The sequence below is a fragment of the Chrysochloris asiatica genome, unplaced genomic scaffold (assembly GCF_000296735.1).
Source record: "Chrysochloris asiatica unplaced genomic scaffold, ChrAsi1.0 scaffold00203, whole genome shotgun sequence".
NCBI lineage: Eukaryota > Metazoa > Chordata > Mammalia > Afrosoricida > Chrysochloridae > Chrysochloris > Chrysochloris asiatica.
In genome coordinates, this window is record NW_006408721.1 from 2942852 (window position 1) to 2948844 (window position 5993).

Consider the following 5993-nt stretch of genomic DNA (forward strand, 5'->3'; position numbering starts at 1 on the left):
CATCATAGAACACAGTGACTTCTATAACTTCGGACAATTCTCAAAAGCAAACTCCTGCTTCCATAATATAAGAAAGCAAGAAGAAACTTTTCATAATCATCATCAAGTATAAAAAATTCACAGCGTGATTTACCTTGATAAATGTAAATGATTCACTGCTGCATTTGAATAGATTATTTTGATCCTCAGTAGTTCCTAAACACAAAATAAATTTAGATTAACTTATATCTGTTTGGGTTTTCCAAAGCAAGGTATTAATACAAGATGTATTAAATTGGCAAGAGTCCATGAGCTTAAAGAAAAAGGAACTGAATATAAAATGTCTGCCAACTTTATCCTTTCTAATTTTACAAGTGCTTCAAGTACTGAGACCTAATTGGTTTCTTGAGCCTATCCATGATGAACAAAACTCAGTCTTTTATTTTAACATTCCTCAGCGTCATCTTTTTTGGTGCTTCACTCTGCGACATATAAGATCATTTCTTCCAACTTCAATCATCTGTGCTTCCCATGATTTCATTTCACTATCATAATGAATTTTATCATCTTTAGCTAGCTGAATATATACTTGCTTTAGAAAACTAGACATATTTTTCCAATTTTCATTTACAGTATTCAGTTTTGCCTGTGATGAAGCATCCTTAGCTTCCTGGAATCTTTCAGATATAAAAATGTTTTAAGCTGAGGGAGGTCTTTGCGGTTTTCCAACATGGTTAATGCTTTCTTTTTCATTAATGTTTTGCTTTTTAAGCATTTTTGTATGATTTCCTTTTCCATAGATATAATCTGACTTGGAGTTAATTGTTCTTAAATTCTGTTGATCTCTTCTTGGTATGCCTCCCAGTCCACCCTGGAAGCATCTTCATGTACTTTTTCTCTGGTTCAGGAAGCTCCCTCCATAGCTGGGCGATTTTTAAAATTAGTTCTGAATTTTCGCATCTGGGTTGAGCTTTAAATTCGGGTAGCTGTTCTGTAGAAAATCGAAGGTATGCCCTCAAAGGCTTCTTTGAATAACTGCCCACAGTGGATGAAAACCATCTCTGTACACACACAAAACTGAGGGGAAAGCGCAGTCACCTTCCACAGCGCGCACACTCAGCACTTCCGATACACCCTGGAAAAGCGCCACCGCCCTAGCGGACAACGCAGTAACCTGGCTCCAATCTCGCAGTCCCTTTGGCACGAAGGAACAACCCCAACAATGACAACTCTTGCCCGCGAGCGTACCTCCCAAGTTTGTCATCATGCCTGCCACTCGCAAATACCGTTTTTAAGATAAAAGGTGACTATACACATGCACTAAATTATTCAGATGGAATAAGCAGAAATCAAATTTACTACACGTGTGAGAAGAGACGCTGCAGAAACTCAGGATCATCAGTCAAAACAAAGCCAGGGGCAGACTGTTCAACAGACCATCAACTGCTCATATGCAAGTTCAGGCTGAAACTGAAGAAAATTAAAACAACTTCATGAGAGCTAATATGTAACCTTGAGTATATTTATTGCACCTGAATTCAGAGACCATCTCAAGAACAATTGATGTATTAAGCACGGACTGAAGACCAGAAGAATTGTGGTATGACATCAAAAGCATCATCCATGAAAAAATAAAATGATCATTAATAAGACAAGAAAGAAAAAAAAAGACCAAAATGGATGCCTGAAGAGACTATGAAACTTTTTCTTGATCATAGAGAAGGCAAAGCAACTGGGAGACATGATGTAAAAGAGCTGAACAGAAATTTTCAAAAGACAGAGTAAAGTATTATATTGAAATGTACAAAGACTTGGAGTTAGAAAATCAAAAGGGAAAAACACACATTTCTCAAGCAGAAAGAACTGGAAAAAAAAATTAAACTATGGGTTGCAATATTGAAGGATTCTATGGGCAAAATATTAAATGATGCAGAAATCATCAAAAGAAGATGGAAGGAATATAGAGATTCACTATACCAAAATGAACTGGTCGTTTCAGGAGGTAACTATATGATCAAGAACTGATAGAATTAAAAGAAGTTCAAGCAGCCCTGAAGGCATTGGTGAAAAACAACGCTCCAGGAACTGACAGAATACAAAATGAAATGTTTCAACAGACTGATCCGTGCTGGAATAGCTCACTCATTTAGGCCAAAAAATTTGGAAAAGAGCTAGCTACCTGGCCAACTGATTGGAAGAGATTCATATTTGTACCCATTCCAAAGACAGGTGACCCAATAGAATGTGGAAATCCTTCTACAATATCATTAATATCACATGCAAAGAAAATTTTGTTGAAAGTAATTTTTTAAAACAATTGCAGCAGTATATCAATAAGGTGCTGCCAGGAATTCAATTAAGATTCAGAAGAGGAAGTGGAATGAGGGCTATCATTGCTGATGTCAGATGGAACTTGGCTAAAAGCAGAGAATACCAGAAAGATGTTCATTTGTGCTTTACTGACTATACAATTGTGCTCACGACAAACCTGTACATAGAGTAAGAGGCAGTCGTTCAAAAAGAACAAGGGGACACTCACTGGTTTAAAATCAGGAAAGATGTGTGCCAGGATTGTATTCTATTACCATATTTATTCAACCTGTATGCTAAACAAATAATCCAAGAAGATGGATTATATGAAGAAGACCGTGGCATCAAGATTGCAGGAAGACTCATTAACAACTGGTGTGGCACTGTGGGTTAATGCACTGGACTGCAAAGTCACTTTGAACCTCAAGGTCAGTGGTTCAAGCTCACCAGCTGCTCCTTGGAATTTTATACAAGGTCGCTATGGGTCGGAACCAATGCAATGAGACTTAATAATAACAACAACAATATGCACATAAAGGAGCTCTGGTAGCACAGCTCAAGGTCAGCAGTTCGAAACTACCAGCTGTTCCATAGGAGAAAGATGAGACTTTCTGCTCCTATAAAGATTTACAGCCTTGGAAATACAGGATCGCTACGAGTCTGAACAAGAAATAAGGAAGACCTTAGAAGAATCTATGCATTTGAATTATGGTGTTGGTAAAGAGTATTGAAAGTACCGTGAACTCCCAGAAGAAAAAGGTGTATGTCGGAAGTTCAACAGAATGCTTCTTTGAAATGAGGCTGTACTTTGGATATGTTATCAGGAGGGACCAGTCCCTGGGAAAGAATATCATGCTTGGTAAAGTAGAGGGTAATCAGAAAAGAGGAAGATGCATTAATACAGTGGCAACAACAATGGGCTTAATCATAAAAAACAATTGTGAGGATAGCAAAGGACTGGGCAGTGTTGTGGTCTGTTGTGCATACTGTCACTATTAGGGCCAACTTGAGGGCATGTAAAAACAACAGCACCCCCCCCACACACACACACACTTCTCTGTAAAATTGTCACACTGTGGTGGCTTCTGTGTTGCTGTGATGCCAGAAGCTATTCCACCAGTGTTTTGAACACCAGCAGGATCGCCCATGTTGGACAGGTTTTAGCTGAGCTCTCAAAAAGTGAGAGACAGACTACTTCCAAATGCTTGGCCACTCAAAACTTTATGAATAGCAGTGAAACACTGCCACTTCACACCAGAATACTGAGTATTGGAACATGATGAAGAGCACCAGAATATTGTCAGATAAAGAGTCGGAAGATGATCCCCTGAGGTTGGAAGGCACTCAAAATACTAATAGGGAAGAGCTGTCTCCTCGAAGTAGCGTTAACACGATAACACCAATGGAATAAAGCTTTCTGGACCTTCATTTGCTGATGGGATCCAACTCAAAATGAGGAGAAACAGCTGCACACATCCATTAATAATTGGAACATGGAAGGTACAAAGTATGAATCTAGAAAAATTAGAATGTCAAAAATGAAATGTTTAAACATCGGTATCCTAGGCACTAGTGAGCTGAAATTGACTGGTACTGGCCATTTTGAATCTAATAATCACGGTGCCAGAAATGACAAATTGAAGAGGAATTGCTGTCACATTCCATCAAAAAAACAAACAAACACTCTTTAAGATCTATCTGTCTGTGATAATGCTGTCTGTGATAGGATAATATCCATACCCCTACAAGGAACACCAGTTAATATCACTATTATTCAAATGTACACACCAACCACTAAAGCCAGTGATGGTGAAATTAAAGAATTCTATCAACTTCCTCAGTCTGAAATTGATCAAACATGCAATCAAGGTGTTCTTATAATTACTGGTGATCAGAAAACAAAGAGGGAGGATCAATAGTTGGAAAATATGACCTTGATGATAGAAATTATGCTGGAGATCATGTGATAGAATGTTGCGAGACTAATGACTTCTTCATTGCAAACACCTTTTTTAAACAGTATTAACGACTACTTATATACATGGCCTTCACCAGATGGAATACACAGAAATCAAATTCACTACATCTTTGGAAGCAGACCATGCAAAGGCTTCATATCATCAGTCAAAACAAGGCCAGGGGTATACTGTTGAACAGATTATCAATTGCTCCTATGAAAGTTAAGGCTGAAACTTAAGAAATTTTAAACAAGTCCACGAGAGAACCAAAGTATGACCTTGAACATATCCCATCTGAATTTATAGTCCATCTCAAGAACGGATTTGATGAATTAGACATGAGTGACCGAAGACCAGAAGAGTTGTGGGATGACATCAAGAACATCATACAGGAAGAAAGCAAAAGGTCAGTAAGAAGGTAAGAAAGAAAGAAAAGATCAAAACGGGTGTAAGAAGAGATTCTGAAACTTATTGTCCAAAGTAGAGATACTAAAGCAAATAGAAGACATGAAGAGGTAAAAGAGCTGAATAGAAAAAGTCAAATATTATAATAAAATGTGCAAAGATCTGGAGTTAGAAAATCAAAAGGGAAGAACATGCTCAACATTTATCAACCTGAAAGAACTTAAGAAAAAAATTCAAGCCTACAGCTGTAATATTGAAGGATGCTTTGGACAAAATATTGAGTGATGCTGAAAGCACCAAAAGAAGATGGAAGGAATACACAGAGTCACTGTACCAAAAAGAAATGGTTGATGTTCAACCATTTCAAAAGGTAGCATATGATCAAGAGCCAATGATACTGAAGGAAGAGGTCCAAGCTGCACTGAAGGCACTAGCAAATAACTACACTCAGGAATTGATGAAATACAAATTGAAATCTTTCAACGAACTGAGACAGCACAGGAGGCATTCACCCAACTATGTCAAGAAGTTTGGAAGATGGATGTTGGCCTAAAGCAGAAAGTACCAGAAAGATGCTTACCTGTGCTTTACTGACTACACAAAGCCTTTCGATTGTGTGGATCATGAGAAGCTATGGACCACATTGCAGAGGACACGTATTCCAGAACAGTTAATTGTTCTCAAGAGAAACAGTATATAGACCAAGAGGCAATTCCTCGAACAGAACAAGGAAACACTGAATGGTTTATAATCAGTAAAAATGTGCACCAGGGTTGTATTAAATCTGTATACTAAGTGAGGAGTCCTGGTGTGGCACTACAGGTTAATGTACTGGACTGCAAGTCAGTTTGAACTACAAGGTTGGTGGGTCAAGCTCACCAACCTCTCCTTGAAAACCATATATGGAGGGCAGCTATGAGTTGGAATCAGCTCGATGGCACTTAACAGCAATAACAACATGCTAAATAAATAATCCACGAAGCTGGGTTATAAGAAAAAGAATATGCCATGAGGATTGGATGAAGACTCATTTACAACCTGCAATATACAGCTGATATAACCCAGGAAACTGAAAATGAAAAGGACTTAAAATACTTACTGATGAAGATCAGACACCACAGCCTTTGTGATGGGTTGCTCCTCAATGTAAATAAAACAAAACTGTTCACTACTGAAGGAATAAATAACATCACAATAAATTTAGAAAATATTGAAGTTGTAAAATTCTTCATTTTGCTTGTATCCACCAAAACTCATGAAAATTGTTTTCATTGTTGTTAGGTGCCATCGAATCAGTACTGACTCACAGCGACCTTATGTACAACAAAAAGAAACACTGTC

The 5993-nt window shown here is 37.9% G+C and overlaps 1 pseudogene; it reads right to left on the reverse strand.

The window, feature by feature from the left end:
• Window positions 1-423: 423 nt before the first annotated feature.
• Window positions 424-1073, reverse strand: LOC102823148 (annotated as a pseudogene).
• Between the last annotated feature and the right edge of the window lie 4920 nt (window positions 1074-5993).